Below are 24,043 nucleotides of genomic sequence, written 5' to 3' on the forward strand. Positions count from 1 at the left end.
GTTGTGTTTGTTTCTTGGGTACAGCAATAATGTTTGTGGGTCAATTTGACCCGTGGCGTGTTTAATCCTGCAATAGTGTCAGAAACCAAAAAAATCCTCCAAGACGTTTTTGTGTCTGATTATTAGCTCTATTACTAATCATGTCAATCAACATTTGTGCAATGGTGTTTATTTATTTCTCACAAATAAAGGATCAATGACGACAATTTACACATTTACTTATTTGGACACGAAAAATGGAATTAAAATTTTTTTAGTCCACTGAAAAAAACCTACAAACAAAAAGCAAACAAACAATAATTTCCTTGAAAATGATCTTTTGTAAAAAATTTTAAATTACATTTGGATTTTTATTTTTTTTCAATGGGTGATCTTTATAATTGAACTTGAGACACACATACTGTTCTGGGTCAAATTGATCCGCTGATTAAAACCAAGATAAATGAGTAATGTAGAGAGTGTTTATGTTCCTCCCTTTGATTTACCTCTTTTTTCCCCCCATTTTAAGCGTTCCCTCAAACCTCAATCAGATATTTAGAATCCAAATACGATAGTTACTAATTTCAATTGAAACGTTAATGCTGTGATTCTGAGAACAAATACATTTCATGATACATTCTTCTCTTACTTTTCTATTAAGAAGACAGTCAAGGCTTCACTCTTTTCTGACATCTTTCTGATAAGTAACTTTATGTAAATAATGAAATAAAAGGCTGTTCTCGTTTCACACCTCCGTTTTTCGCAAATCCTTTGAGAGCAAATAGAGAATTTGGTGCCAACGGACGAGTCAGTGATCAAACGGCAACAGACAGATTTGAGTTTTCCACCACAGTCCTGTCTGTTTCCACGTAAACCAAATCATTGCTAATTTGCAGGCTTCATATTCACTGAAGAAAGTCAGCTAATTACCTGTTGACTGCTCTGCTGTGAAATTGTTCTGGGATTGTTTAATTGAGCTTCACTGCCTGCTCCAGCGTATTATTATCATTATCATTATTATTATTATTATTATTATTAGTATGGTGCAGTTTGAACTGAACGTCATCAGTTGAACAGCACCTCACAGGCTTGGCAGGAGGGGAAGTTTCTGACAAAAACTAACAAACAAAACCTGCATGTTTTTTTTTTTTTTTTTTACATTTTTCAAATTCAGATTCAGTAAATGTCACAAAGGCTCAAATGTATTTAAAGTCATGTGAAAATTCAAATTGATCTGGCTTTTTAAGTCAGCTGTGTATTTATTTGGAGTTTTCTGCGCTGTAAGATCTGCTGAAAATACCTCAGCTGTGTATTGACTATTTGAAAGTGATAATTCCTTGTTGCTGACTGCGAGTGGTGGTGGTCCATAACTCTACAAATACTTGGGGTTCACTGCAAGTCATTTGTTGTTTCTGAATCCTAAAATCATATCTGATCTGCTCTCATCAGCACTCTTAATCCTTACCCGACTTAGCAGTTTTTGCATATTTGAGCCTAAAATATATGGGGAATTTTCATTTGTTTCCAAAAAGTTTTTTCTTTTTTTTTTCTGCATTTTTTTTTCTTACCTTAAATATCTGCACCAAAACCACATAGCCTGACCAATGACCTTACCTTATTGCTAAGTCTGGTGATAACTACGTTGCTACATCCTCATTTGTAAATGGACTCACGCAAAAGTATCTGCCAATTGCATAAATATGAAGTCAAACAAAATGAATGGAGATCTTTTTTTTTTTTTGTGGGTTCTTGTGTCCCTTATTTGAAAGTAGGCTGACAGGAAAGGGGAAGACATGCGGCAAACGTCAGCCGAGTCCGGGAATCGAACCCGCGACTGCCGCGTCGAGGACTCGAGACATACAAATGTGGGTCGCGCTATCCCCTACGCCACCACAGCACACCCGAATGGAGGTCTTTTACTAAGTTTTCAGACCTTGCTTTAAATAACCAGGCTAAAAATTTTATAGCATATTATATCCTAACTTTTCCAAGAATATTATGTAACCAGGAGAAAACTGGGTACCTGTAAATATATATTTCGTAAACCCCGTTTTGCTTTTATTTCACGTACTGGTTGTAATTCTTGGTTAAAATCTCAGTGAAATCATAAATTCGCTGAGCAGCAGCTCAGCTTTCTGTGCTTACAGAAAGGTCTAAAAGTACCGGAAGTTGAAAAAACCTCTTGTTTACGTACTCTGGCACTTTGAGCCGAGACCTGTCGGAGAAGACGACTTTATGGAAATATGGGTGAAGAATCCAGGTGTTTGGTAATTAATGTCTGAACTGTGTTATTTTCCATGTGCGAAGCTGAAGTGTTGTTGCTGACGTCATGTTTGTCTGTTTGTCCTCTTTTAGAAGTGTCGCTGCCGTTTGTTACAAGTGCTGAATGCTAATAGTGCTGCTAACGCGCCATTTTGCTGAAGCCGATGCTAGTTAGTAGCTTTATAATTGTATTATTACACAGACCATTCAAATAACAAAAGACTATTTTCGCTCAATATTTTGAACATTATATTTGTCATTTTTGCTACTCAGAGAAAATTGTTCTTTTTGAGGAAAATAACCCGTTTTATTTGAAGTTCTGTGTGCTCAAATAATCCGGGCTTGAAAATTAGATGCAATGACAGCAGTTTTTGAGAATTTATTTTCTGTAGGAATAACTTAAGGAAGACATTTGTAGAAATTTTACAGTTGCTAAATAACTTTTTTGGAAAGGGCAAACAGGGATTGTTACACATAACTCTTTTCATGTGAACAACGTTCGTGTGAATCTGATTGTAAATCCACTATAGCCTACAATATGTTATAGGACATTAAAACCGGCACACATGCTCTTGATTCTGGCCCTGAATATATTGGGTGTCAGAGCTGGAGAAGTAAACATAATATGTACATAAAAAGGCATTCTAGTAATTGTGTGGATTTTATTCCAGTTCGAAATGAGCAATCCCTCATTTGGGAGCTTTTATAGATGGCAAACGAAAGGTGTTGGTGAAAACACGGATTGCTTAACTAGATCTTAAACCATCTATATTAAATAAGAAACGACAGGAGTTTCAAGAATCTCTCACTTTTTGTTCACCCCAAACATAATCAGAGATCCTCCGGTCGCTGATCTGGTCTCGTCATTACACACTCCCCTGGTCGGCCTTTGCAGAATTCCCGGTTTTTCCTATCCCGGCTGCCCCCTGAGTGGTGGGAATGTTCTGCTGTGCAGCAGGCCATGACCGGCCCATGTAGGGACCGGCCTCAGCGAGGAGCTCCACGGAGCAGTGATTGACGGCACTCACTGAGGGAGGTGGGACACCTCGTCTGTCAGTCATGATGGCGCTGGAGTTAATGATGTGGCATAAGAGCCATCTAACGAGCCCGTCCCCGTGTTTCCTTCTCTCTGTTCTGGTTCTCGGCACCTCAGAAAAGCTTGCTTGCTGGTAGGGGGGTGAAGGCTGCCACCCTGGTCCAGATGTTCTTGAGCTTTTTCCGTCTCTCTTCTGGCTCGCTGTGATGCGCCGTGACACATCTGTCCGGGCAGAGGTGGGCCATATTGCTTCCCATCTGCCACACGGCAACCCTCGCATCCATGCAGAAATAGAGGCGCACATATGCACGGTGCCCAGAAAGCGCCCATTCCAGCCATTGCCATAAACAGTGTAATTCATGGGTGTGAAACAGCAGGTTTTTAAGGGCGCTCAGAGGAACGGAGCAGAGCTGGAACCTTTGGCAGCTGACGGACAGATTTTCTGCTCCTGGTAGCCACATGAAACTCAGTGAACAGAGTGGCAGTGAAGACCTGCTGTTGCAAAAAAAAAAAAAAAAGAAGAAATACAGGCAAACCATGTCAGCCTCACTCCTTCTTTCCATCTGAGTTTCTCTGTCCTTGCACGGCTCACCATCTGTCTCCTCTCTGTCTCGGCCTCTCTTCCTGGCTGTCTTCTGTCCCTCTGCCTGGGCCAGGGGGGGTGGGCAGTAGTGAAAGCGAATGTCACCGCTGTCCCAATGTTACGTAGGGGAAATTGACTCCTTAGCCTCGGTGCTGTCAGCAGCCATATGCTGATGTTTTCATATTCCAGAGAAACGCGGAGAGGGAGTCGTAAAGACCTCAAAAAAGTCAGAATTACAGCCCCGGCTACCGCTGCCGAGGAGAGGCCCCTTCTGTCACGCCGCGAGCGCCATTACCTCCCCAATCCCTCAGTCCCAGAAAGTGGCACGAGCTTCTGGAGCGGCACATCAACGCCAGCTTTTCGCTCATAGTCGGACTTTTTTAAACACGCTATTCCATAGGAGGGTGATTCAGCTTGCTTAGCGTCTCTTATTTATTAAAACATTCACAGCTGGGAGGAGGGTGACGCGCTGTTTAGTGTTTGTGCTGATTTTGGCTTCAGGAGACATCACAGTCTTTCTCTACAAGGACCACAAAGCCATAGGCAGCATTTCCAGCTTATCTATATTTCATGCTTTTATCTGCTCTCAGCGTTTAATTAGGCAGTTAGCAGCTCATTAAATTCTACTGGGACCAAACTTTTAAAGCGTTGCAAAGTTGTGCTGATATTGAGCTTTTCCAGTTGAGGGACGCTTTTAATTACCTTGCGTCCATAAGTTATTGTCGATTAATGATGTCTTTGTGCTTTAGCACGACTCTTTTAATATTCTGCTCTGATTTCTGTTTCTTCTTGCTGAGACAGACGGTCTAATGGAGAGTTCTTAAATGAAAAACTTCCACTTGCGGAACGGATACTTTTAAAAGCCTATTGTTGTTTGGGTAATAAAATCAGAGAGAGAGAGAAAAAGAAAAAAGGTAAACTAAGCACTTGGTGTCATGCCTGTGCCTTTCACAGGCATGACATATTGTGACATTAAATTATGGACATCACTTGATAGATGAGTTTTGTGTAAAACCAAACAACTAAACTAAACAAAATGTTCACCAGTAACAGTTGATACCTGCATGATGGGAAAAACAGTTATTGGCTAAAAACATATAGTTATTTAGCCAGTATGGCATGTTGCTGTGGATCCCTGTACTCTCCTCGCTCAGCTCTTGAGTTTGAAGTTTTACCACACTCTTCGTTTCTGGATGACTGGATTAAATTGTGATCCTGGAGCTGCTCAAAGCTTGGGATATTGTTGCTATCACTGCGTGCGGCAGACAACTTCCTTCCTGACTTGTCTGCAGGGTTCCTTCGTCTTCATGATGCTGTTGAGGCTTTCGTAGAGCAGCTGGATTTTTACTGAGCTTAAATCACACAGCGGTCGATTCTGTTTGTGTACTAATTAGGTGGCTCCTGATGGCAATTGGTCATACTGAAATTTATTTTAGTGTATTGACGTAAAAGATGGACTTTTCAGGATTTTTTAAATTTTTTTATGTGAAAATATAAAGCTATTCATCGTTTTGTTTTCACCTGACAATGATGCATTAGATCTTGTTTTATCCATCACATAAATTCCAATAAAACACACTGAGGTTAGTGGCTATAGAGTGAAGAAAATGTGAAAATATTCAAGTGGTGTAAAAATAATTTTTGCAAGTCACTATCCCAGTTCTCCTCAGCATGCCTGTTGGGGTTTCACATGGCTTTCACTTAATTGGTAATAACAGCTAATGGGTTTGGAAGACATTAAGAGTGTATTCTGGACTTTACTTCGTAGCCGGAAAGAAAGTCAGACAGATGATAACAAGTGGCTATTTTGTGCACCACCTACACAATAGAAAGGCATTCTTACTCCTCCATCGTCAAAGGGATTGCTTCAACAATCGAGTCAGGTCGGTGGACCTGAAGGTCCCATGTGAGGCAATCAGGCGGGTTATGTAAGGGCTTTTGAAAACGGCGGCGGACGTGGCTTGTTGCTGGTAATCGGCGGCGAGGCGTTGTGCGGCGTGCGGCAGACAGATGCTTGCTCCAGCTGGTGCTGGGGGGTGGGGTTTATCGCCCGGTTGGAACGTGGTCCTCACACCCCTACGCCGTGCTGGCCACAGTAGCAGTGTTTAATGAGTCACGAATTGCCTGTTTGTCTTCTGCTCCCTGCTGTTTCTGTTCTCCCCCTTCCAGAACAATCCCTGAAACACATGCTGCTGCGCTCCGCAGAGCAGCCAGACAGACAGCCTGAGCCAAACCGTTGTAAAGAACAAAGTTGTCTTTTTTTTTAATTATTATTATTTCTTCCTATTTTTTGTGGGGTTTTCTTCTCCTTCTTCTTCTTCTTCTTGGGTGTTCATCTAAGAGAGGGACGGGTCGTTTTGTAATAAAGCTGCCTTTTTAGATGCTGCGCCTGACCTCGCCAATATGTCTACCCTGAGAAACCAGTGCCCATTTGAAGCCCCTGACAAACACATAAATGGCTCTATAATTGGGCCGCTTTGTTGTGCGAGGCGCGGGCTCGTCTGAAAGTGCTGTTCAACACTTTGTGGTAAATGGAGTTACATTACGACAACACATGGCCGTTACTAAAGGAGCCGAAACTGGCAAGCAGATAAGACAGGAACAGGTGGTGTTGACATGGAAATGATTTGTTTTAAGTCGACAGAAAGCTTCAATTTAAAGAAAGAAAGAAAAAAAGTCTTCTTGAGCAGAACACAGTTTCATCTTTGAGCCAGCAACAGAGCCGAGTGACTTGAAGAGAGAAAAACGATCGGCCTCTAAGTCCAAATTGACACACTGAGATGCTTGGATGACCATCAAATGGACTGGATTCTGCTCTAATGCACACATAAAACACACGCAATCACAGAAGGAATGTGCATAACCCATGCACAGGGATGTTCTGCAAGCTGCCCATGCAGAGCTTTGCCGTAGTCTCACCTGTTTAACCTGCTGGGGTGATCTGAGGCTTCTGTAACAAGACAGCTGGCTCAAACACTTGCAGCAAAAGAGAAAACTATGTTGAAAGTCTATTTTTTTAATCCCTTCTGGAAGGATATATTTTAATATTAACTTTTTCAGATTTGCTGGTCAGGGTTAGTATTTTAGGGTTGCTGGTCTGTATTTTCTAATTCATTTTGCATTACCTTTAACAACAGAAGTGGTGTGATCTTGTCTTAGATGTACTGCGTTTGAGGTACAACTTGCAAATACACAGTTAGATATCCTTTGTGTTCAGACTTGCTTTAATTTTTCATGGCACAAATTCAAGACGGTATCCAAAAGATTTCTCAGAGATTTTGGTCCACATTGACATTATTCCATCACACAGTCCCTACAGATTTGTCGGCTGCATTTTGTTGCTTTTCTTGACTTATTTTCTATAAATCTGAGAGACGTTTAGGCATAAAAAACTCAGAGGATCAACAGTATCTGAAATGCTCACTTGGGACCAACAACTATGCCACATCCAAAGTCAATTAGGGTGCATTCACACCAGCTTTGTTTAGTCCACTTTAGTTGAACTCTTGTCCATTTGCCTAGAAAGTCTGGTTCATTTGGAGAGGTGAAAGTGTGCTATTGGACTCTGACGTGGACCAAAAAAAGCAAACTCTGGCCCACCCAAAAGTATACATTCAGCTGAAATGGTATGAATGCATATATGAACGCCAAGTTCATATATGAACTTGGCGTTTTAGTTGTAGTAAATACAACTAAAACAAACGCGTGAATCTAGCGCTAGCTGAGAAATGGCTTGTGCCCTTTTGCCAAAAATATCAGCGAAATTCTACATCAGCCAAACTCTGATGCCACTCAGTTTTTTATTACATTTTGTGACGTAAGAAACTGCATTCAGTGTCCTCTTCTTAGGACTTTTTTGTCATTTCCTGTAGTGGTTCTTGGCGAGGTGCCACCAGGGGCGAGGGGGTAAGCAGGTTTTCCACAGGGTTTGGATCGTTTGACACAGTGATGTGTGAATGTGAACTGCAGTACCATAAAATGTAACAAATGTTAAAATTTTTTGTCCCAAATTGAACCATGTCTACTGGACTTTCAGGTGTAAAAGCGCTTTCTCCCTCCTTCTGACTGAACTTTCGTAAGTCATCTTCACCATGTCTAGATGCCTAAATCCAGTCAGTCATTGCCATGCCACTGACTGATTTGTGTCAGCAAACAATTGTATTGGTGTACGAACTAAAATGGCCAGTGAGTGCATAGTTGCACACATAATATTGTTCCGTCTTCATGTAGGGACACATTTGCAGAGGGACGGAGTAGCCGAGAAAAAGTGATAACCATCCGTGGAATCTTGGCAGCGTCCGGATTCGTCTCAGTGCCGTGAAATCTTCGTTCGGCGGGACTGCTCTTTGTGGTCAACTCTGAGATCTCGGTGTGTCATTCTTCCCATTGTACAGGTCACCGAGACAGAGGCAGCCGGCCTGAAAAGATCCGTGGCGGTGGTGTTGGGGGGTGTGAGACAAAGGCTCGAGGCAGCCCATAAATGTCTCCTGTTCAGCTCTGGACCATTGACTCTTTGCCTCCCTGCCAAGCAGGGCCCTGTCAGACCAGCCCCTCTCTCTAACATCTTAATTAGCAGAAAGAACAACATTGTTGGAGCTGGTTTTAGATGAGATAAAAACAAGGAAAGACCAAAAAAATAAATAAATATGCTCTCTTCGACTCTCATTGTCCCCATGTAGTCCAATGGTGTCTTATTCAGGTGAGAACAAATAAAACAACATTCCTTCACAGGTCCATGAGGGGGAAAGACGAGCTACAGAGAAAGCCATCGTGGGCGAGACAGATAGCGATTTAAACGGACGAGTCCTTTTTTTTTTGAAAGCTTTGCGGCAAGCTCAATCTGATTTTCATTTTTCATGATAATGGTGATGGCGATGATGATAAGCAGTTTGTATTGTGATGATAATTTGAGTTCCTGGCGTCTCAGGGGACACTGTGTGAGGAGACTCTGCGTTAGGGTCCACTACGCTGGCTTTGAACCTCTGATGTCTCTCTGACTGATGGGTTGTGTCCGACTGACATTCATCAGTCGGCCTGTATGCTTCTGTCAATCAGCTGGTTTGATCATCCCTGTTTGGATTCTCACCAATATTATAACCCCAGTCTTTTTTTTTTCTTTCTTAAACTCTAACCAAGTAGTAAAATGTGACCTCTGGCCCTCCTCATAACCTTTCGAATTTTATTTGCGTGTCCCATTAATCTTTCTGTCTGCTTGTTCCCCATCTTTCCACATCTTCCCGCTGTCCCTCTTTGTTGCATTTCTTTTATCTGCGGTTCACATCAAACACTGGGACCAGATTGATTCTCATGTGAACAAGGCTGCAGTAGGGGGCAAGAGACCCCTTCCCCAGACTTTGAAGCTCCTTCCCATCCTGTGAACCATTCTGCACAAACACACACACCTCTTCTTCCAACCTTTTAAGCGCACCTTTATTTTCAGATTATTTTAACGTGTGTAGACTAGAGTAGTATTTGAAGAATGTATAATCTCTCCCGATTCATTAGTTATTTGTCAAAGCTGTTCAGATACAACAGGTATGTTGTATCTGTTTCCCACAAATACAACATATAGACAACATTTGTTGAATAAGCTGTTTATTTGCAAAGTTAACAAATTCCACCGGGCTTGTAACATGGAGGTGGGGCATTACTCACAGCAGAGTTTGGATGTCCGAGGTAAATTCAATGTTCCTTTTGGTATGAATCCAGAGTCGTTGTTCCCAGAAACTGAAGCCAACGGCTAGTCCAACAGGGGTCAAGATAAATGTCAGAATGGTTCAAAGGAACTATGTTTTATGTCCTTTTTAAACATCATCATGTGTGCATTGAGTGATTATTTACTCTGAAGCCCGTCATAATTTACATGGGAAGTAGAAAAGTACAGCTGTTCACCAATTTAACTGTATTTTAGTGATCATTACTTCTCTGTAAGGTGGTGGTGCATAAGGGAGAGGGAAAACATGAGATTTAAAGGTCACCAGGCCAGGAATCGAACCTGTGACGGCCACGTTGAGGACTAAAGCCTCCTTATGTGGGTTGTGCTTAACCCCTGTGCCATCACAGCACCCCAAGACTTGCACCATTTTAAGGTGGTTTGCGTTGGTTTTGGACTCTCTTGCACAAGTCTCTTCGACCAACTAATCTGGATTTTCACTGATTGAGGACACACTCCTGGTATATTATTAATAGCTTATAACTCTTTGACAAAACCTCACTTCAGAAACACCAAATATTTCCATCATACCATGTTGGCAACACATGTTTCCGCTGCAAACTCTGAGTTTTATCAGGTTTTTGTTTACTTAATCTATGAACATAATCCTGTCAAGGTCAAGATCATCATTTATTTAATTTTAATATGTAAATATCTTTGTGGACGAGTCAGTTTAGTAACTATGGGTTAAATTTAAACTAGGTGAACCGTATCTGATCCTCAAGGTTTCCTTGCTTTAAAAACGCCCAAATTAAATAATTGGGTCATTAACAAACCATTGTAGAACATAACATACTGAACAGGAAGAGAAATGCTGGGCGTTCCTCAAGGACCAGTGCTAGGTACCTTTGATTTTAAACTGTGGATTGGAAAAATTTTACTTTATCACAAGTGAGGAATTGACAAGTTTATAAGACTTTACATCCATCACAGGGGAAAAGATAAAAGAAAAAACTTATGAAGAAACAAATGCTGTTTCTTGTTGGTGACATGTTAATGATGCTTTGATGATAAAATAATGACAACTATACAAGTAACGTAAATAAATGTAAGTGGAGGCACCAAATGCTTGTACTTTTCTGGGATTTTAGCTATTCATTTTGTTAAATTGCATCATGTCACAGAGTTCAAATATGTTGTCATAGTTTCAGCTGCCAAGGAGTTCACTGAATATAACCATATAACAATTTTAGAGGCTTGGTCAATTGTGCCGATTTTATACCTCTCGGCTAGCCGGGGCTTTGATGAGCCGTCAATAAATCCACTCCAAAGTGAAAGTGATCTTGGGATTCTCTCTCTCTTTTTTTTTTTTAGCCAACTGGATGGTCAACCATGGAGTTCAGCTCCAGGACAGCCCTCTGCCTCGCCGCGGCAGTATTGTCAATTTCCTGACTGCGAGAAGACATACAACCCATATAACTTATTTTTCAACAGCAACATCTTTTGAGAGAGTCCACGGCTGAACCATATTTAACCTTTCGGTGTCAGACCACCCGCCAGTGGCTGGGCCTCTGGCGTCCCATTCACCGTCCCAGAGGCACCAACAAGCTAGCCGAATATGATATAGAGCTGGACCGGAGGAACCGGGCGCTTTATTCTCCTCGAAACCCAAACATCTCTGGAAGAGTTGTTGTTGGCCGCATCACAAAGACTCCGTGGGCAACAAATGCCGCAGCAGCATAAATTACCTTCAGTTTGAGGTAGGGAGTTTTATGGAGAGAACATTCACAGTCTTCTCTTCCCATGATTAGAAAAAAAAATAAAAAATTAACTTTTCCCCAAGTTGTGTCACACTCTAGAGGCTGCAGGAACCACAGCAGGATGTCTGTCATGTTTGACGTTCTTCCGTTTGAAAGTTGCAGCATCACAAAAATCTTTTATGTTACACCTGGACGGAAACGAGATATGTGTTGCTTGGCAATGAATCTGGGAAATGTTTTCTCAATAACACATTTATTGCTATATTTATCCACACCTTAAATTAAGTAAAGAACAGCATTTTTCGGTTTTAGTAGTTCTGATTTAAATTACTTTGAATGTTGAACATTTTATTTGTCAGATTATAATCACTGTTTTGCCTTTTTATATTTCATTTAATCCACGTTTCTTTTTTCGTTTTTTCATTGCTCTGATGTAATATTCTAATATTAATTGTCATTTTTATTAGCTGTCACTAGGCTGCCTGTAAATAATCTATTGAATTATTGGACATAGTATTCTTATGCATTGGTTGTGCTGCTTATTCTTACAGTGTTTCAGGACGAAGCTTGATGGGTCAGGCTGCCAGTCCACCACAGAAACACACAAATCACAAACAACCATGCACACACACACACACAAACACAAACACCTGTAAACCAACTTAGGGAGACCAGAGAGGGATGGACGTGCTGGGAACTCTGTTGAATCTGCTAAACTTGTGCTTTTTTAAGTTTTTCTTTTTCAAAGACTAACTTAACCTTTATTTGTAATGCTGAAAACATCAAAATGACATAAAATAATGAAAAAAATTCCTCAGGTATCATTGTGACGTCTGCTGAAAGCCTAACCTCTCTCCTCGCTGCTACACTTCGAGATATCTTATTTTAAACTGCCATCAGTTAATATTTTCAACTGCGGCCATTCATCAGCTTGTGTAAGTTGCTGGTTTTACTTGGGTTTTTCAACCTGAGTCTTTTTCTCCGCTACGGTGTTGCCATGTCATGACCTTTGATGACTGACTCTTGGCAGTGATTGACCTATGGGCTTTGGGACAATCCCATAAGGTTAATAATTACTTTGAGTCCTCAGTGAAGGACAATGTCCTGACCTGGAGCTCAGCAAGGCACAGGCAGTCCATAGCAGCACTGATAAATGAACAGCAGCTCCTCCTGCTGTATTTCAAAAGCAATTCAGATGACATACTCATAAAATATCCCCCCATTAGAACTGTAAAAGAACAAAAAGTAGTTTTTCAGGATTGTTCTTTTAACTTAATATTGTTTTCCCACAGTTATTAAGCCCATTAAAGACTAAACAGGTTCGCTTTTATCTCAATCACTTTGGTCTAAAAAGCCCAAACTTTTCAAGAGGATTTGCGAGATTGTCACAAATTTCTCTTAGTGCAGTTTAATTCTTGGAAATTTATTGCGCGATCCGACACAGAGGATGCAGAGCCGCATGTGGATGAAGGACATCAGAGAGAAGATAGGAAGTCCAGCAGAGCGGAGATGACAGAGCGACGCAGGAGCTGCGAGGCAGAGGCCGTGACTTTTCTCAGAGACGAACATTAATAATATGACGAGCCACAATAGGAGCACTGAGATCAGAGAGCTCACCTCCATTGTTCTGCCGTCTCCTACTGACACCGACCGCTCTGCTGAAGAAAGAATACGGAGAATAGAAGAGCATAACCTGGCTGCTCACCATGCCTCTCCTTTTAAAGTGCGTAATGGCCTGCCGTCCTTTTAAATGTGCGTTTCTGAGAAACGACGTGCAGAGATACTGCACTGAGAGACTTGATCAAACGTGGACCGTCTGCAGAGATTATTGTCAAACATTTGAAACCATTCACCGAAGCGAACCCTCTGTCAATTTAAATATGGCTTGAATCAAACTGTGTTCATAAATTTCTGTTTGTTTTATTGTTTTTCTTTAGTTTTTTTTTGTTTTAAATCATTTTAAAAATCTCAATTATCATGTAGATATTTATTATCGACACAATGTCCAAAGTGTCAGAGAGTAATGTCGATTTGGGTTTTCATGGAAACCCAGTGCTAACTATTTGCAAATTGTAATTTTATAGCACAATCTTATATTTGCTTATTTTATTTTCAGTTGTGGTCAGGTAGGAGGCTGACTGACTAAACAAATCAGCTCGGCGTTTCTGCAATCTGGTGTTTCAAAAGTCTGCTCCAAAGGCTTTATGCTTTTAAGTTGAGTATAAAGTCATTACGTTTGTGATTCACAAAGATCTCTGACTCCTACTGATCAGAATTTAAAGAAGCTTTGGTCAGAATGATGATCAAACTTTCAGCTGCTTATTCAACAAAATGACACTTTACTGGCTAAGTAAAAGATGTAAAAGAACTCATCATTAAAGAAGAAAGAAAAATTCCTCTTTATTTTAGAGTGAAAGAGAAAGGAGCAGATCAAATACCAGCTTTATCTTCATTAGTAATCCTCAGTTTATGAATATAACAGGATTTGCCAGTAATTAAGGAATCTGCTCTGGCAGTGACCCATATCGCCCACATCAAATATCCTCACCGTTAATAACCTGTTTGATACATTTCGTTTTGAATAAAGAGCATTTCTACAGACTTACCAAAGAATTTCAATCTTTATTGTTCTACTGTACAACATTTTAAAGCACTGAGTGTAACACAAACATAAAAGCCCTTAAAGAAATTTTCTATAACGTAGGAACAATGCTCCCTGTTGCTGTGAGTAAACATTGAAAATTAGGTTCAGTATTGGAGATACTCTACTAAGAAGCAATTTGAATCCGTCTTCTACAGGTTTTGATTTGTGTCCGTTTAAGATGTCATCATCCTCATTATGTTTGATGGGTTGCAGCTGACACCTGAAGGCTCGGTGCCGCCCGGAGGCGCTGGAGAATACGGCGCAAGATGGACCGGTGTCACTGGGGCAGAGGTTTGCGGTGGACCAGCGGATCCCTTCGGTCATTAATCATCGGACTGGACAGCCACAGACAAGCTTCTCTGGACTGGACAGGTCTGTGCAACTGGATCGCAACCTGTCCTTGACCTTATCTGTCCTTCTTTCAGTTTCACTATAGTGACTTCTTTCTTATTTAAGATTACCAATCGTAATTTCTTAAAGTACAACACATCTTTGTAGATCAATTATATTTTGTTTCATTTTCAAAGATTGATTAAATAACACGATCCTTGACCAAAGGCAGCCTTTCCATTTCTCCTTTCAGTTTGTTATTGTCTCCTCCCTGCTAGTGAGAGAGTATTGTTTCATACTTGGGTGATAACATTACATCACTAAGACATACCACAGAGTTAAATTAAACTATTTAATGTATGTAAAAGATGGCAAGCTCATCAGTTTAATTTGACTCTCTACTTTCAAACTTCTTGTGACTTTGTCTCATGTTGGTTTCCGGATGCTTTGGTTCGACGAAAGTCTGTAAAAAAAAGATGTCATTCAATTAAAATTCCTGATAAAAACAGTATATTATTAAGTTTTGCACCTTAATTTATTTTATTTTCCAAAGCAAACTCTACAAGGTTTTAGTGAGAACTCGACCCGTTTGCCTTAATTCTGAATCAGTGGTGTTTCATCATGTCCTTCATAGAGAATGAAGATTAAAGATTTCTATTCAGCAGCTATGTAATTTTTGAATATGTCATACGGTAGTTGCCTTAATTCACAAGAATAGGAAATTTCCATTTTGAACAGCAGCTAGAATAAATTTGTCATGAAGAGTAGTTTGTAGATGGACCAAAATGCCGATTGACGGAGGCTTTGAGTTGATGGTGAAGATTTAATGAAAATATAAGAACTAAAACTTACAAAGCACAAGAAAAACCAAAAATCTAAAGGAAAGAAACTAGCAAGGAGAACATGTTACGAAATGAGTAACTAACAGGAGTAGACGAGAGGGACCAGCAAGGAGGGACTGATGACAAGGTGCTTAAATACTGGAGAGGATGAATGCTGAACAAAACTTAGCTGATGAGCTAACTGATTGCAGGTGTGAGGGGAGAGAGAGTGGCTCAGGGGTGAGGGAATGTACACAGGGGAACAGTAAATAGATCTACCACTAAGAATAACTAGAGTAAAGACACGTAATGAAACTAGGGAAGCAAAGAATGGACTAGACATAAGAAGTAAACATAAGTAGAATTGCTAAGTAGCAACTGAACCAAAGCAAAACAGAAACACAGATGATCTAATGAAAGAAAAGGAACTACACCAAACTACCCTGGTGGAAAATTAATGTAGTATGCGAAATTTTAACATACTTGAGCATACTTTAAGTCAGACTAATCATGAGTTTACTTCAAGTTCACTTAGGATTAGTTAACTTAAACTTAAAGTGTGACATTTTGGAACAACTAATTTTGTGCTTAGTGTACTTTAATAATATTTAAATTGTATTAAAGTACAATTTAAAGTGTACTAAGTGTACTTCAACATACTTTTTTTGGACAACTGAAGTTGAACTTAGTGTACTTTAAGTATATCGCTTTTTATGTAATAAAAACGTGCTTGATTACTATATTTTGAGTGTACTATTTTTGTGATTGAATTACACTTAAAATATACTTAGAATGTATTTTAAGTATATTGGCATTACATATTTTATATATTAGTAGTGTGATCACAGTATGCTACAATTACACTTTTGGTTTATTATAATCGTTAATGTCTTTAATTATTCTGCTTTGTTTCATACATTACAAGCAGAATGATTGTAATGTGTGAAACATTACATGCTTCATACACACTACCGTACTGCAAACACATCAGGCTACCAGAACACAGAAGGATCAATTACAACACACTTTCCAGATGAAATTAATTACATTGTGCTTTCAATATGTTACTATTTTGGGAACACTTTATTTCAATCTGTAGAGACTCAGACAGACAAAAGGGTAACCATTAGAAAAGTTTAATGACAGTATGATTTAAATGTTTGGCGCTCGCCCCGGCTAAGGACATTGATCATCGCAAACATTGCAATGGGCTTGGATGAGCACTCCGTATGCTGAGAGGAACGTCATCCCCCCAGGACCCGGCACTGGTGGTGGAGGCGATGAAGGATGTGGCCTGATGCTGTGCGAGTGGAGGTGAAGGGGTGGAGGTGGGTTGAGCTCTGCTGGAAAGCGCACGACGCCATGGATGGCGGTCCTTATCAGCTGGGGCTTGATTGGACGTGACGAGTCTTGGACTCGCGTTGAGCAATCAACGGTGATGAGCCGGAAGTTCCGGCTGGATGATGCAGGTGGGGCTAAAAGAGTCTTCCAGATTGAATTTGCGCCTATAGGCTTCATTTGATGGGGTGTGCATAAAACTGACGTGACACTTTCAAAGTCAGAATTCAGACTTCCTGACTTTAATCTCAGAATTCTGACTTTAATCTCAGAATTCTGACTGCAAAGAATTCTGAGTCAGAATTCTGAGTCAGAATTCTGACAGAATTCAGAATAAAGTCAAAATTCTGACTTTAAAGTCAGAATTATTTTATTTCGGTGGCCCTAATCCTCTTCCGTATCAAGGCCCTCTGTACTTTTAAGAAAATATTATGCGAGTAAAAATGACGAGTTTGAATAGCGTCTTTTATCTTCTATGGCTACATGGCTTTCCTTCTTTTTATGGCGCTTTAAAAAAAAAATGAAAGTGTCCAATACCGCCACCATCTGGTCTGGAGTGTGATGCCTTTCAATAATAGATCTTACATCATACATCTGAAAATGGATTGGGTAAAGACAGATTCCGTGTTTTAGTTAAAAAACTGAAAACAACAGATCATATTCGGAGCGACGTAAAACTGAAGATACCTGCTACACTTATTGTTAAGGACAAGTACTGTTTTGTTGTAGCACCTCCGTCACTAAAGTGTCAATGTTTAATATTTTGGCATGAATAGTTACTTTGTTAAACAACATTACATCAAGTTCCATATAAGGGTTATTTATTTTTTATTCTTTGACATTTTAACAAAAATAGTAAAAGATTTTCAAGGCACCTAAAAAGGCATACTTTACTAACCTAAAGTAATGAGATGTAATTTAAAACATACTGAAATTAATCATTTAAAGTAAGCGTCAAGTGAATTTTAAATAATTCTATTTTGAGTATATATTTTTAAAATATACATATATATATATATATATATATATATATATATATATATATATATATATATATATATATATATATACATCTTTGACAGATATTTGGTGATCTATATTTAAATATATTTAATTTAAATATATTTACATATACACTCGAGCAAGTGTATATTTACACTTGGGCAAATACATATTTTGTTCCCTGAAAGTATACTTTTATTTAATATATTTCTTAAAAGTGTATTTTGGTACAATTACATTTAAGTGTGTTTAAAGTTATAATGTCGAAATTGGTACGAGCATACTTGTTGTACACTTCATATATATTTTTACACTTAATACTTAGTATACTTAAAATGTGCTTTCACAAATGTAAGTAGGCTATGTTTGAAATATACTTAGGCTACAGTATGTAAAGTAGCTATACTTTTTTTCACTAGGGCAAACAACCCGAGATCCTAACAAAATCAGCCTCGGTATGAAAATTTGCTCCGGTGAGATTTCTTTTAAAGGGATAATGTCCGAAAGCCTCCGAGACAATAACAAACTGGAAAACAATCAAGAATCTGTCAGCAGCGACTTTTCCGCCTGCTTTGCGGTACCTGCGTGTGGGTCCGCCTGCCCATCGGGCTCTGGGGTCCGCTGATGTGTCTATCACTGACAGAACGAGACTATGGATTACCTCGCTCATTAATCACCATCAACATGGCAGCAGACTCGCACCAGACACGCTATAGCGCCGAGAGAGCTCGCAAAGTATGCCTCCGCGCAAACGCGCACACTCATAAATCTCTCCACACGCGGACAGAGCGGTTGTGACAGGTAACTGGCCACCAACCTGCCCGCGGCCTAATCTCATTAGGGTCCCGGCATCTGGGTCTGCCCTGCTGAGAGATGCTCCGTGATGGAGTGAAGAAGACAAGCCGTTCAAGCGTATAATGGATGTCTAAATCGCGCGGCTTCCGTCGCTTTAATGGTTTGGACGAGAAATTTGGAAGCTGTAACAACAAAGAGGAGAAGAAAAAGTCCGAAGGAGAAGTAGCGTGGTTGGTGGTGTCACGATGACACTCAGCGCACACCCATCTGCCACTCTCCGGTCGGCCGCAGTCCTGCCCCATCCTGGAGCGCAGCGTTGTACCTGTCAGTGTGTGTACAGATGGGCTCCGGTTTTCCCCCAGGTACCTGCGCTAAATGCCCGTCATTAATCACCACATAAAGCCCTCCCAGCGGGAGATGCCCCAGGTTAGGCCACATCAAGAAATAAATTGGCTGAAAAATGGCTCCGGACGAAGTGCTCCGTCCCTGGAGAGGAAGGGAGAGCGAGGCGAGGAGTAGACGAGTATCTGAAAGAAGCTTCGTCGAGCCCACTAAGTCATCTGTCAACGAGCTTTAAGCGACATCATCATTCACTTGGCCCCGATCGCGCACCGGCGGTGCTGACAATCTCGGCTGTTTGCCTTCAGATTTGTACACATTCATCTTCTTTATTTGCCAAAGTGTCGTTATGTTTGTACAGAAGGACGAGCTTCAGCGGCACTCCGAGTGTGCGGGGCCGTCAGGGCGGATCTGGCTAGAAATAAACATGTTGGAAATGTTCAAGCCAGCTTTTCAAGAACTGCAACAGAAAACGAAAAAGAAAAAAAGTAGAGTAGGGTAGCCTAAGTGCAGGAGTGTCAATCTCATCAGTCGCATTTTTAAAGATCACGAATGTCTTTGAAGGGCCGATTGTGGCAAAATACAAAAGTAAAACCACCTATTAACAAACTGTTGAAACGTTAATTTCCACTACTTAAGATTAAGCAACATCTAGCAATTTTTCACATGGGTGTAATTTGGCCCTGCAGGTGAAATTTGATGTTTACATATGTCTGCAAACATCAACTTTCAAATCTTCCCACTGATTCTCAACAGGATTCTTTGGAAAAGTCAACTATTTGATTTATTGCAGAGCATGGTAGAAAGCCTGCTGAAATGAAAGCTTCCCCACAGCATGATGGTGCCACCAAGCTGTGGCACAACACTACCGCCACCCCATGTTTCACTGCGGCGTTTTCACCGTGTTTCCCACCATTAATGGCATTTGGCACGAGGGTCAAAAGATCCAGTGGGGTCTCAGTCAGAGCCCATCCCTCCGCTTGTTTTCTGTGCCACCTACATGTTGCATCGTACTGCTTGCAACATTCGCTTTCCGCTCTTCTATGAAGGTCAGATTTGTGGTGCATAGCTAACGGTTGCCATGGCGACGGGTTTTCCCCCCTCCAGAGCTGTGGATCTCTGCAGCTCTTCCAAAGTCAACATGGGCCGCCAGGCTGCTTCTCTGGTTAACGCTCTTCCTCTTCCTTGGCCTGTCTGATGCGTTTCTTGGTATCCATGGTTTCGTTCGATTGTGTCTCAAATAACATCTCAGGGCAATTGGTTTGGAAATCAGTTTTAGTTAGAGATGAGAGTAAAGGTGTGCTTTTAAGATTGTTTTTGCTTTCAAGATGTACGATTTTCTTACAAATTAGTAATCATGCAATACTTTCAGAATCACTGCGAAAATGCGACATCGTGCCAAGTATCTTTGATCTACTTTCTATTGCAAACAGCACACTTTAAATAAGACAGATAGAACTTACAAGTAGATTTTTAGCAAGATATTGCAGCTTGTCATCAATCAATTCCTTAAGATTGATGACAAAGCATTAGATCCACTGGGAGATTATTTCACTTACAGCATAAGAATAATGTCTTGTTATAAGTGAATTTTTCTGCCAGTGGAGCAAGTGCTTTTCAGTCAATATTGATCAAGTATTAACTCAAAAACAAGCTCCTATATCTTAATAAAAAGTTACATGTAAGCTAGTTTTGTCTTATTTCAAGTGTACTAAGATATTTGCACAATAAACTAACCCAAAAGACTTAGTGAGATTTTGTGTTGTTTGCAGTGTGAGCAGAATGGACACCTCCGCGCTGACGCCGCTAACGCTACCAGGCTCTGCATAAAGCGGCAGCCTGCAGGCACAATGCTGGAAACCCCGAGGCCCCGGGCCCCTTTGAAGCCCACTGAGATCAAAAAGCGACACTCAATGAATCCCAGACTAGGTGAGGAGTATGAGCAGAATAAGAGACGAATGGTTGGGAAGCGAGAAGGGCGGGACGCGGGGACAAAGACCGCAGGACATGGCTTCCGACTTCCAAAGATAGCATCATATTCTGAGGGCGGGCGTCCAGCACTCCCAGTCTGCCTCGGTCTCCCCTCCCGCCTTTCTCTGCCTGAATGTGGACAATGACTGTTTGCGTTTACAGAACCATAAATCAGAGGTGCCCATCGCCACCGAGCAGCTGGCACGTTTGCCAATAATTATAATTATTAATCATGCCGATTTCACGGTCTTCAGTGGGCTGGCGGGAGGCTGCACGGGACAGGGTGCGGCTGGCGCCTCCGGGACCGCAAGGCAGGCTGGGTAAGGAGAGGAGGAGAGGGCAGGCGGCGGGGGGATCACAAAGAGCTTCAAAATATTAAAACTTTGCCTTTCATAAAACTTTTTTTTTTATTTTTCAGAAATATCTGATGTTTTGATTTTGCGTTGAGGCAATTTTGTTACTTAAATTCCAACCATCCATCTTTTTCTTTTTTTTTTTTCTTTTTTAGGTTTCATCTCCAACAATTTGCTACTTTTAACACCCAACAGTCCAGTCTCCCTCCGTCCCTCCCCGCCCGCCCACAATGTGAGTTTCCATCTTCCATCCTCCGTCGATGGTGGGGATATAAAAAGCTTCAGGTGATCCTTCCAAGCTCGGAGCCTCTGGAGAACTTGTGTTTAACTGCTCGCATTCGTTCCAGCAGCTGTTGCCAGCTCCCTCCTCCTACTCAGACCCTCTGCTAACCAGCTGCCTTGCAGAGTCCAGTAAAGCACAGCGAGGAACTGCCAGCTTGTGTCATCTGCCTTTGCCTCCTACAGTACTGTAAATACGAGGATAACTGTATAATTAGACGGTTAACTAGTGGAATATGGTGTTTTCCTTGTTAAAACGCGTGTGCTTTGGGACGACGCCCATGTCTGTTGCTAAGCTTGAATGTGCTGGTGTGTGTGAGCATGTGCGCTCCTGCGTGCCTGCTTGCGTGTGTGTGTGTCTGCAATCACACCGATTGCATCCGCCGGTCCTCTTACATGTAGAGTATACATATCAGCGGCTGGACAGATGGTCGCTGATCAGCAGAGACCTGAACTCGGCGGCCCTGATTGGCGGCACAAACCTGGCGGATATCTCGAGGGCTGCGCGGCCCAGCTTTGGTCGGGGGTCAACACATGTCTGTGCTGGCACAAGCGCCCAGTGAACAGATGTGTTTTTCAAATCGGGAGACAGACAGCAGCTCCGATATGTCCTTCGCTTTCTTGTTAAGACGGCAAAGCTGCATTCAACAAGTAAAAACCGAAACAAACATTCCCAGTTTCCTGTAGGAGAACACACAAGCCGAAAGCAAAGAGCTTTAAATATGAACTGTTAGATGTGGGAAAAGGTACAAGAAACAACAACTTTTGCAAGCTTAATTCAGTTCATTGCTCGTCTTATTTGACATAATTAGGAATAAATATGTTATTTGTAAAGGTGCTGTAGGGTGAAAGCCCAGGGCAAGTTTAAACATCTGTCCCGTTTGAATATTTGATTTTGTTTGTTTGTTTGAAATCCAAATCTGTTTTTTTTTTTGTCTTTGAATGAGTATAGAGCTTTTTGCAAACTGAACGTATTTTTTTATATTTTTTTTCTTTACGCCTGCACAGACCTCTCTGCAGTAAAACATGCAGAACAGAGTCGGGGATTTCCATATTCTAATGGCCCCATTATGGCCCACTGGGAGCACTGGGGTGGCGGGTTAATAAGGGGGGATGGCATCACCCCCATAAATAGCAACCAGGACAGTTTCACAACTTACCATATCTGCAAATTATATTACCACAATATCTCTCATAAACAGTACATCTGCCACCCTTTTCTGATTATCAAAGTAGCCCCAAACAGAAAGTTTGACATAAACACACAATAATCTTGAATACCACGTGATTAAAAGTGACCTGGTGCTTAGCACTTATAAATAATAAATCTCTCAAAAACAATCAAATAAAAACCTCTCTGACTAATACCAACGGATCAGTAGTGTAACGCAAACATCAGACATTTCTCCCTCACCAGTTTTATTGTGGCGGTGCAAAAACAGAACGGCCTTCCGTCCTTTACCTAGCTCTCCCTTTCTCAGCACAAACATGTGCCACATGTGGGAAAAGTACGATGAATACCAAAAAGCTGTCTGCTAAATCTATTGCATTCACATTTTACACACGGCATCACGTTATTCTCCACTCTTTTAGCACCATCACTCAGTCACTAACTCTCCTCGCAGCCCTCATGCTTCTTCATACAGACCACAGCACTCATTCAAAGTGAAACATGACAGCGTGCTAAGCTGATGTCAAAGATGAGAATCGTGATGTCCCGCTTTGAACACAGAGACATCACAGTGCGAGTTGTTGCCTCGGTAAAGTCGCTGACATTTTGTGATTCATCAGTTTGTTTTGGAGGCGGCAAGATTTAAACTCTCTCTTTCTGCGTCTCGACAGGAGGTGGGGAAATTGACAGCGAGTGTGACGGATGACCTCAGGTCGACTATCCCTCCGTCAGCTCCATCCTTCCTTCTCCTCCTCTGTCCGTCCCTCTCCTCTGGCTCCCCTTCGTCACTTACATGCATAACACAGCGTCCCCTGGGCTGGCCCGGACGGGGGGCTGGTTCCGGATGGGGGGCTGGTCCAGGAACAAAGCACCACTCTCTCTCTGCCGTTCGGATGCCCACCCATCTTCCTGGGGCTCCAGCCCTCCAGGGAAAGTGCTCTCTGCTGAGCCGGGGCTGTTAATAGGCTGCTAATGAGGAAATAGACCTCTGTGCTCTGCTAACATCAAGACAGATGGATGCTCAAGGCGTGTTTGTTTTAAACTCCTTACTGCTGTGATGGATGAGAAGGAGAAAGTACCTGGTTGGTGCTGGTCGGAACGTTAAAAGGCATGTGATTGGTCGTAGACGGTCAGAAAATCAAAGACAGAAGGTTGAGTTTTATTTAAATTGTACTCATGGAAGATTATTATAGCAGCTGTAACGTAACTCTAACCCAAGTCACTGCACAGTCGTAGAATAAAAAGAGCTTGACAAACATTATTATGATTCATAGACAGCGCTAGACTAAAATCTGGTTTAAAAAAAACCCAAGAAAACTGCTGACTGCTTTGAAATGCCATCCAGTCAATACCATAATTTACGAAAGAAACAGAAATTAATTTCATTGTTAAAATGGAGGAGGCTTAGTGGGACAGCATGCAACCAGTATATGTCCAGTTGAAACCAGACATTTGTTAACAAATAAACTGACACATACCTTTTATTTCCCCACTCTGCAGTCAAATCGGACCTCTTCTGTCGCTTTAGGTCAGTTTGGATCGGCCGCACTGACCACTCTTACGTTTGGAGAAATAACGGGAATGCTTGTACCATCCCAACGGTGAGGTGTGGCGGCGGCAGCATCATGGTGTGGGGCTGCATTGTTGTAGGAGGAAAATACAATACAATTGTCGCCAAATAGATGGCACCTTAAATAAAGAACCTTACTTAGAAAAGCTGGAGGAAC

At 41.3% G+C, this 24,043-nt stretch overlaps 1 long non-coding RNA gene across 2 annotated transcripts; it reads left to right on the top strand.

Annotated features, from left to right (window-relative positions):
* Positions 1-2,160: 2,160 nt before the first annotated feature.
* Positions 2,161-23,488, top strand: LOC122842092. Of its 2 annotated transcripts, none has more exons than XR_006372480.1 (5): positions 2,161-2,246; positions 10,888-11,273; positions 14,131-14,289; positions 20,315-20,471; positions 22,988-23,488. It is a non-coding gene; the product is annotated as an uncharacterized LOC122842092 (long non-coding RNA). The 2 variants fall into 2 exon arrangements; XR_006372481.1 differs by lacking the exon at positions 22,988-23,488 and adding an exon at positions 21,022-21,842.
* The last annotated feature ends 555 nt before the right edge of the window (positions 23,489-24,043 follow it).

The sequence above is a fragment of the Gambusia affinis genome, linkage group LG13 (genome assembly GCF_019740435.1).
Source record: "Gambusia affinis linkage group LG13, SWU_Gaff_1.0, whole genome shotgun sequence".
Lineage (NCBI taxonomy): Eukaryota > Metazoa > Chordata > Actinopteri > Cyprinodontiformes > Poeciliidae > Gambusia > Gambusia affinis.